A 10,340-nucleotide genomic window follows, 5' to 3' on the forward strand; every position below is an offset into this window, starting at 1 on the left:
TAAAAGCTGAAAAACTGCTGAGTTCTTGTTAGATATTAAATGCACCTTTCTCTGTTTCCCCCAAATAAAATCAGAATTTATTATTTAATCACACCTCAAAGTTTGAGTTTTCTCTTGTTACAAAGCAACCACTACATACACATTAAAATACTTAATTGTTAATTTAATAATTTTTCCCTGGCTCATCCAACGTGCAATGCACATGACTCCAAAGACTAAAATTTGGGGCTAGTGTGCATGAACTGAAAAATCACAACTCCAAACTTCAAAACTAATTCTTAAAATTATTTATAGGACACTCAGATTATTTTTATTTCTCAACAAGATGTTGCACTGTTATTTGATTATCAGTCTACCTCAGCACAAAAAAATTACAGATGCCAATTTGAGGGACTAAAAAAATTCAAAAGTACTAGATTTAACAGCTCAGTAAGATCATTACAAACAAGTTTGTTTACATTCTGCTGAAATCCCCTGAATGGTCTCAGCACCTAACAAAATCTACCAGGCTCCAAGGACCATGTCAGGTTAAATGATGGCACCACTTTTTAAAAGGAGCCAATTACTTTAGCTAAGTCATTCAGAGCCCAAAATCTGAAGAATGACCAAAATCAAATCTTTATTTTTATAACTGTATAAATGTGATCCAAATGTGTCCACCACTAGTTTTTCCAAAAGAAACATGCTATAAATAAGCAAACTGCATTTGCTCACTGATGTGTGTATGGACTTCCTAGATGTCTCATTGGGCTAATTACAGACCACTCACAGTAATATATTTTTACTATTAAAGTGTAGCATGATGTTAAGCCATTTTAGCTTTTACACATACATGTTGCATTTCTGGCTGATAATGGAGAAAAATTTGCAGCATTACACTGTTAAGCTATGTTGCATCCATTCTTTTAAATGGCGTCAATATCAATGTCATCATCCTTGTCGTCAGACTTCACAGTTTCAACTTTTGGTACACTGGCAGTCTTTGAGTACACCACCTCAATGTTCTCATCTTCATCTTCTTCTTCACCACCAGAAGATTCTTCCTCTGTTTCCTTCACCACTGTATAAATGGTTCTGCTTTGACACGAATTTCTTTGGCAAGTTCTTTTGATACATATTTCTTAGAGGCCTTTTCCGACCAGCTGATGATGACCTCCTCTTCTAAAAGGTCTGCGTCATACATTTCCTTCAAGATATGTGGAATCTTAGAGAGGAGCTGAGCTTGATGCATTGCCACCACACACTCCAAACCATGAAGAAGGTATCATTGAGCTTTTTTGTTATTGTGACAAAATCATAAGAAATGGCACCTGTATTTCTTAATCTGTTCTCTAATTTTCTCATTAAAAAGAACTTCAGTTAGAACAAGAGGGCCCATGGCTTTTACATCCAGCCTTTCTGCTTCTGCGACAATTTCTTTGTCTGATGAGTCAATGATACCCTCTTCTTTTTTTTCTTAACAAAATCAAACAGAATATTGACACGCTCTTCTACAGTTCTTTCCAAATCATCACTGAGTGTCAGAACTTTTGCATGGTCACTAATTTTATCCATTCTACGCCTCTGAGCTTCTTCAGTTGAATCCTCTCCCCAATCATCATCCTCCTCTTCTTCCACAGCATGTGGAGGAGGACTGATTTCATTTGGTGGTGGTGGTGGTGGTGTCTCACTGCTGGATACAGAACCATTTTCCTTGTCTTTGCCCTTTCTATTTTTCTTTTCCTTTTCTTTCTTTCCTGGACCACTGCCACTATTCTCAGGTGGGTTTTTGAGAATAAATTTGCAGAGTTTATGATATGTGTCAAGCATGCCTCGGTAGCCACAGGCTTTACAAGAATTACCTATTGTTTGCTTCTTTGGATTGACATGCAGTTCTGTTTCAGGATTCTCACACTCAGGACAGAGAACAAATTTTTTAATGAATCCATCCAACATGTCTTGCAGCTTATTCACCTCATGAGATCCATTGAAAATGTAACCGTCATTCTTAACATCAAACTGGGTCTGTGCTCCCAGCTCATAACCAAAATATTTGGTGGGATACGTTGGAGGCCGATTAAGCGCCTTTGCAACTTCAACTGTCTTGATTCCATTTCCTTTGCCCTCAATCTTGGCAATCAGACGGGGCAACTTGTAGCGATAGAACTGGTCTGACACGCTGCGGTTGACGTTGACAGACATTTTGGCTTATTAGTGGCTTTATCAATAAGATGAAGAGATCTTTGATTGCAACTTTTTGGTATCTTCTGTCTGGAGAAGAAGGGATGACATAAACGACTGCAAGAGTTCTTGGTCTCTGACATGAAAAAATTTTCGCCGCTGAGGCTGTAAGCTCCTTGCTTGTACGCTATGTTTCCCCAATACAGGTACAGTGGCTGTGCAACAGCTCGTTTTCGTCAAATAAAGACATAAACCCAACGCGGCTCGCCCGGGACTGGGAGGAAGAGGCGCTGGATACTGGGTCCAGAGCGGCGGGGCGGGCGAGTGGAGGGCGGCCGGGCAGGTGCCGCCGCCGAGCAGCGGGAAGGGCTGTCCCAGCGACGTCCGCGTCCACACCAGCAGCGCCGAGCCTGGCGACCTCTGGAATGTTCTCTCTCTGACTACCAAAAGTTCTTTACAAATAGGGTTTCGGGTAGAGAGTGAATGTAAATGTCAGCACATGTGAAGAGTCAGTCACAATGATGAATTGTGGAAAATATGTAGGAAAGCAGATATAAATAGAGACATTAGGAAATCAGCAAAAGTATAAAGTGTGTACTTTGTTTGATACTTTCAAACGGGTTGAGTTTGAATGTATAATCTTAGGAAGAAACAAATATGTTGTCACAAATTGCATTGATCTTTGAGAGCATTAGGTAACCAGGACATGGATGTTTTCATTAATCCATGCTCACTTTCCATTTAGGCTTTGGTAAAATCATAAGTGTGATCTTTGCATTTTGTATCCAGAATATTATTGTGAAAAAATGTGTATGTAGATAAGGTGACATGAGTATTTCTTTCACCATTTCTGTAGCAATATTTTGTAGACGTATAAATTAGTATTCAGGGTACAAATAGGTGTACCCTGTGTCTATGAATATGCAGATAATGCATGAATAGATCATACTTTGTGAAAATAATATAACTGGTTCCACTTTAAATAATGCATTGAATTGATATCTGAAAACATAAAAGAAATCTCATATTGATATACAATCATTCATACCAACCAGTTATATATCTAATGGTAATATTAGGGTTATGGTTTATCCTGAAAGGTGTGTGAGTTTTGCTTCAAAAGTGATTATGCAAAGCAAAAATAATGTGTTTGGAAAGAAGTCTCATGAAAAGAATAGTCAAGAAACCTGGAGGAATACATGTGTTCTGAAGCAGGAAGTGATTGAACGTGAAACATATGCATATAAATTTGCGAAATATTGGATGAAATATATATTGTATGATGTGCATTAACTGCAGAAATAGTAATGTACCAGTGTTGAATAAAAATGAACATCGAAATACACATCATGTCCCATAGAAATCTACTTGCATTGATGTTAATCTGGGTCAGTTACTGTAGAATATTTAGGATATTTATGCACCATTCACTGAAGTTAGTTTTCAGTACTAGGAAAAAAATATGTATTTCAGGTGGATGAATATTTCTGAGAATAATCTTGTGAAAATTTGATTATAAATCCACATAAATCACAAAACATTTTAAACACAAAACACACACGGACATTAAAATGTAGCAATATATATGCCAATTTAAATTCATCTTGAAATATATATCATCCACTGATCCAAAACTATTTATTTAATGAACTTGGATTTATGTATAATGTTGTTCAGCTAGGAAGCTCCCCAAATAGATTGAATTTACTGTTCCAACAGTGTTTAGGAGGAGTGATCTTCTAAATGTGTATGCAAATATGTCCTACACAAAAATCTTCCCACTCTCATCCAGGACAATGTCTTGATATTACCTTCACCCCAAGTAAGACACAATTGGAGGAGAAGAGTTCGAAAATCTGTGAATACATATCTGGAATGTAAAATGCTCAGGAGATCACAACCTTGCAGGTTGCAGAGGAGTTTCCAAAAGTAAGGGACAGGCTTGATAGACCCAACCTGATCTTTTATTAAAATTGGGAGCCATCTTGCCAGAAAGCCGTGAAAAGATAATTTTTGCTTTACTATAAATTACTGCAAATTCTGAACCTGCTTGGAATGCCTGCCCATGCCTTGAACTCCTCCATGCCTAGCTCTCTGACCAGATAACAGCGCTCTCTGAAACATTAGTGACACCTCATAAATATTTTTCTTCCCAGGCCAGACAACTACCCTCTCTGAGGCTCTAATGGTCCTCATAATTTCTGATGTTGGGGCCAGCAAAAAAAATGTAAACTGCCAATAGTGTGATGTTTTCAAAGTTCTGTTATCTGTAAGCCGCTTTTGTATAACTTTCTGGGCTATATAGCTGGGCTGCAGGAAAGGTGGTGTTGATGTCTTGTTCCCGCCATTTTGGGATGGAGAGGCAGCCCAGCCAGTTTTAATAATAAGCTTGCCTTAATTTGATTTTAATTGGAGTCAGTGGTCTTTTCTTGTGTCCTGGTCTAACATTTTGGAGTTCCCCTGTGAGATGACGCTGCCCAACCCGATCACAAGACAAGACTACTGAAAATTCTGAAGCTGGCCTTCCCTCCAGGGCACCGGGCTGGAGAGCCACTCTAGGGGGTGCACAACTTGAGATGTTACAAGGCCTTGGGGTGAGCCTTCAGTCTGGGGAGCACTGCAGTGAACCACCGCACTAAAACTATTAGCAAGCACCTGGTAGAGGAGGCCTCCATAGGTAAGTGACGCCTTTATAACATCTGATATCTGGTTAAGGGAGATCTTTTCTGATGACAGAGAGGTGGCCTGGGGAGGCTCACATTCACTCCTGTCCAGGACAGTAATGACAATTGTTCTATCCTCTGTTCTGTTCTGTAGGGAATTCCTCTGGAAGGGTAGAGAGGTGCCGAGGGGCACGCACTTGCTCCTACCCCGGAGCTTTAGCAAGACGTTGCATTGCTCCTCTGTTTTTCTGTTGCTTCACCGGGTATCTGTTTCTTTGTGTTTTGTTCTGTGTTCTATATGGTTTTTGTTTGTTTGTTTTTGTGCGTTTTTTTGTGTGATTTCTGTGGTAAAATCTTAAGGATATTGGACGTGAAAATGGGTAACAAAGCAAGTAAGCCTGACACCCCTTTGGACTTTGTTTTAAGGAACTGCGATGAACTTTACCACCCTTTGTTAAGCAAGATGAGAGAAGCCCCTAGTTGGCTGCCTGGAGCACACCCACTCCAGATGGCAATGCCTGCTGGGGAACGAAGAACTGAGTATATCCCAGGTTAACAAGTGAAACTCCTTAGAAACCCCTGGTCCCTCCAGATCAAGAGAGTCACAACCTTTGGGCAGAGTCCCCTTGTTTTTCCTTTGTTAGCAAAGCAATAAACCTCCCATTTTATTTTTCTCAAAACCCTGTCCGCATTATTAAATTGGTTTTAATTGGGTTCAAGTTCAGGAACCGAACTTTATGTTAAAAATTTTGATACCCCCCCGTCCCAGAACTTTTTAAGAGCTGACTACTGAAATGTTAGGTGATGGAGCATGCTTGGGGTGGAACCGAAACAGAAGAGCTAATCCTGTAAGTAAAAGGAGGGACTGAGGGACTCCCAGCATCTGCCAAATCAATGTTGTTTCAGGGAATTCCCTCCTTCGTCCCCTGCACTGTAAGGATTATGCCACCTCTGTCCTCTTAAAAAAGAGAAAAAGAAAAAGGGGACACTAAATGCAGTAAAGTCACCATGGAGACCCTTGGTTTTACATTTCAGGTTGCTCCTCTGTGAAAACATCTGGGCCCCTTGTGGGGACATCTGTGGTGCCACTAGTGTAGGAGATTTTTCTCTTATCTGCTCTGTTGTAAAGGCTTCTGTCTGTCAGACATAGTCTGGAGTTCCTTTGTTTCTGTCTTGTGGCTTTTTTCTGGCCCTTTAAGACATGTGAAATAATGTGTTGATATTATAAATTGTTTTTTGAGAATGATCTTAGCTAAATGTGTGTCTAAATGATGATGTTTCATTGTAACAATCTGGTATCTGAATGGGTTTTTGAAGCATTGCACAATCTTGCAGTTAAAAATCGGGTTTAGGTAATTGTTTAGTTTATGATTTCAGATAATTCATGTCAAAGAACTTAAATACTTAGGATGGAAAACTAAAGAACTCTACTTCCAAGTTGGCAAGTAACTTCCCAATCATTTAGTCTTTTTTTCACGAATTTTGAATTGGGTAGCCTGGGAAAATGTCACTGTGTGTGCCAGTGCATTAATTTGGACAAGGATACTGAATCAAAGTATGGTATCTGTTGACAAAACAACTTGTAATTATATAAAATTTTGTGAATTGTATTTTAAACTTGTATCATAATTTTCAACATCCTAACCAGAAAATTATGGTTAAAATGCCTTAGGCCTGAGGTGTCTGCTCAGAATAGCCATTTTTTCCTGCTCCTTCCAGACCTCAGCCAGGACTTATTTTCAAATGCCAATGAAAGAAGCCTGTAAACTCAAAAGAAGACTGATATGAGGCCTAAGGGGAAAAAAGGTATATTGTGTGGTATTTACTAATTACTGGCCAGTCATTTTATCAAGGACTCATTATTTTTTCCATAGATTCTTTATTTATTTTTTGAGCTCATGATTTTGATCCTACAGACCTAGGTTAATGTTTTTCTGATCAGTTCTATCTTTAACCAACTGTGGCATTTTTAAAACATTGCAATGGAGATTTCACCTGTTAAAAGCTACAAGGCCTTCACTATTATTATGTGTGCACACTTTTGTTATGTGTTGCATGTCTATATATATACATATGTCCATATATAATATATATGATACACAAATTAACATATATAATAAACACTTATATTAAAAAATCACTCATAAAAACAATTTTAAAAAGTGGAACCAAAGGTCTTTAATTCGCGTGATTTAAATGTTTCAATTTTAAATTGGATAACAGATAAATATAAATGTCTTTAAATTTAAGCTTACACGTTTTTCTAGGTGTTCAAAAATCTAATAAAATATTAATGTCTACAAATGGTCTGATATGCCTTTGTTCTAGGACTTTTCCTTCAACCAATAAATATGGTTTACACTGTTCAGTACATTTTTCTAATATTTTGATAAATAAGTAAATTAAATTTGATATGGGATTACTCATTCATGAGTACTTTTGTTTGATATCTGATTGATATACTAAGGTCTGTATATGTACGCATTATATCAAGCTGGTGTTCTGAAGTTGTATGGTAAATAAAATATATATTGGGGATTTATTTACCTGTTATCAATAAGATATGTAAAGTTTTATGTTACTTTTTACATTGTGGAACAATTTAAATATATTTTTAAGTTAATGATACCCTAATCTATGTAAAGGTTAAAAACTTCCAGCCGTTTTTTAATTCATGTTTTAAATGTGATATAATATGGTGTTAGCTAATGTTCATGTGACCTCAAACAATTTATGTAACTTTGTAAAATGATATTTATAAAACAAAGATCAGCTTTAGCACTAAAACACTTAAGATTTATAAAGAGCCCTGCCTTACCTGAGATAAGGCTCTGTGTCCCATCTTACTACATGTGAGAATAACTACGAAAGCAGTAGGTCAGATTTTATTTCACTTAAAGTTAAGTTCAAAAGGTTTTTTTTTTTTCTGTCAAGATTAATAGGATCTCAGAAAGGGGATATAATGTATAACTCACCCAAAAATTTCAGGGTAGCTATTACATGAACTACGTATTTTTACTCTTGTTAAAAAATTTTATTTTGTAATTTCCTTATAAGTGATCTAATAATTTCCTTTTGGTGTTATACAGAGTGTTGCTTTAAGAACAGAACATGGGTTAATTTAAGATAATAAGTCATCACCTACAAGACAGACAGAATAATAACATCCCAATTAATAAAATATAAATTATTATAAAGTTATAGACATTAACAGGCTGTTAAAATTTATTTGCTGGTTGTTTCAGATTAGGATTTAAAATGAAATTTAAGTGAAAAGGGCCAAGAAAACCAATATTTGGCTCTTGCCCCTTGAGTCAGTCTGAATCCAGGAAACAGGGGACTTCTCTAAGAGCTTTGTAACTCTGGGCCACATAACCTCCTGATCAGGGAGATTAATGAGACTACTGGAGAACATAAAGCCAATCAGTGGATTTGCTACAAAGAGGAGAGTCATCAGAGAAGGGAGACATCCCTGATTCTTCCGAGAGAAGCCACATGGTCAAGCAAGACCTGGACCCACCTAGAGCAAATGGCACTAGCAGAACTGAGAAGCTGCTCTCAAGATTCCCCAGGAATGACTCCCATAAAAGCTCAGCTGACTGTTAACAATACATAGAAACAAAATTCAGTTTGACTGCTTCATCGTAAACACTTAGCAAAGATAGTTGAAAGCAAAATACAGCCATTCCTGGGTATTTTATATAATAATAATAATAATAATAATAATAATATTAATAATAATAATAATATTTTTAGGTATACACTTTATGTTAGCCTCCCAAAATAAGTAAGACTGTAGGCTACAAAGAAAGATTCTCAGACAGGAATGCCTGATAACTATAAAGAGAGACTATCAAGAGGAGCTACCAGAGGCAGAAGTTTTTAGTTTAAGGCCTACAGATATTCCTAACCTACACAGGTAGGCTTGGTGTTTGCTAGTACGATTATCCAGCCCTGAGTAACAAAATTAAATGTTTCTCTATTAGACTCAGAGGTCATACTTGTGAAAGGATTTTGCAAGATCAGATGACATTAAATTATTAAACTGTATCTTATGGGGAGGGACAATTGTAAAATAAATGTTAAATATTAAGTTGACAGTCCTGAAAACTGGGGATATTAAAGATTGGTGAGGAAACTTCATACAGTGACATGTTCCAGCTGCTGCAACATTTATTCAGTACTCATGTTTTTTGTTTCTCTCATAGAAGAACCCATCCCCAGATGACTTTAAAACCTGTGCTTCCCCAACCAGACTTCAAAACGAATTGACTTCTAAAAGGCAACTCATGTCCCTCAACTGACTTCAAAAAGGCAACTCATGTCCCTCACACCATGCACCCTCACGTCACCCTCTCTCAGCTCAAAAGAAGCCAAAATGAGAGACGACTCTCTTATTACACCAATGGAGCCAAAAATAAATAGACTATCAATAGAAGTAATTAATTAAGTCAGGTAATATCAGGGAGACCGGTTTTCGGTGAATTCTAAATATTTGGAGAATGTTACCCGAGGGATTAAAATTTCCTCAGTGCTCTTCCCCTACCCTATCAAAGATTTGAAAGGGACACATAAAAAAAGGGGGGAATGATACACCCAAGCTTATCTTTTATTAAAATTGAGAGCCATCTTGCAACAAAGCCATGAAAAGATCATTTTGGCTTTACTATAAATTACTGCAAATTCTGAACCTGCTTGGAATGCCTGCCCATGCCTTGAACTCACCCATGCATGGCTCTCTGACCCAATAGCAGCCCTCTCTGAAAATTTAGTCACACCTCATAAATATTGGCTTTCCGTGGCCAGACAATGACCCTCTCTGAGGCTCTAATGGTCCTCATAAATTTTGATGTTGGGGCTAGCAAAAAAAGAAAAATGTAAACTACCATTAGTGTGATGCTTGTCAGAGTTCTGTTATCTGTAACCCCACTTTTGTGTAACTTTCTGGGCTATAAAGCTGGGCTGTAGGAAAGATGTTGTTGCTCTCTTGTTCCCGCCATTTTGGGAGGAAGAGGCAGCCCAGTTGGTGGAAATAATAAGCTTGCTTTAATTTGATTTTAATACGAGTCAGTGTTTGTTTCTTACATCCTGCTCTAACAGGTAAACACTCCACAAACATAGAGCTCTGCTGGCCTAAAGACTTCTTGAGAAACTGCCTCTGAGGTTGGGTACTTGAAATATATGCTGTTGTCAGGAGCGTTAGCTTCTTTTCTAGTGAGACCATTAAAGCTGGGTCTGCATCTATGTGACTGGAGGGAATGGTTTCTTATTTTCCAATGAACATGAGTCAGCAGTGCTTAATTCTCTCTTTGTATGTAAACTGTGACCACTGGGGGCTAAGTGTCTCCCCGTGTGGACTGTGAAGCCATTTGGTCATCCTCCATTTAGGTGGTGTTTCTTGGTGCTGCACTGGAAGTTTGGTATTTACATCACAAAATACAAGGAGTTCAACTGGGACACAGTGCTGGAGGGAGTTCTGTCACATGTGGTGGGTCAGGGACTGCAGGAGAATGCGCT

General features: G+C 37.9%; 1 pseudogene; it reads right to left on the minus strand.

The window, feature by feature from the left end:
• Window positions 1-905: 905 nt before the first annotated feature.
• LOC143642161 (eukaryotic translation initiation factor 5 pseudogene) lies at window positions 906-2,181 on the minus strand (annotated as a pseudogene).
• Between the last annotated feature and the right edge of the window lie 8,159 nt (window positions 2,182-10,340).

The sequence above is a fragment of the Callospermophilus lateralis genome, chromosome 9 (assembly GCF_048772815.1).
Source record: "Callospermophilus lateralis isolate mCalLat2 chromosome 9, mCalLat2.hap1, whole genome shotgun sequence".
Classification (NCBI taxonomy): Eukaryota; Metazoa; Chordata; class Mammalia; order Rodentia; family Sciuridae; genus Callospermophilus; species Callospermophilus lateralis.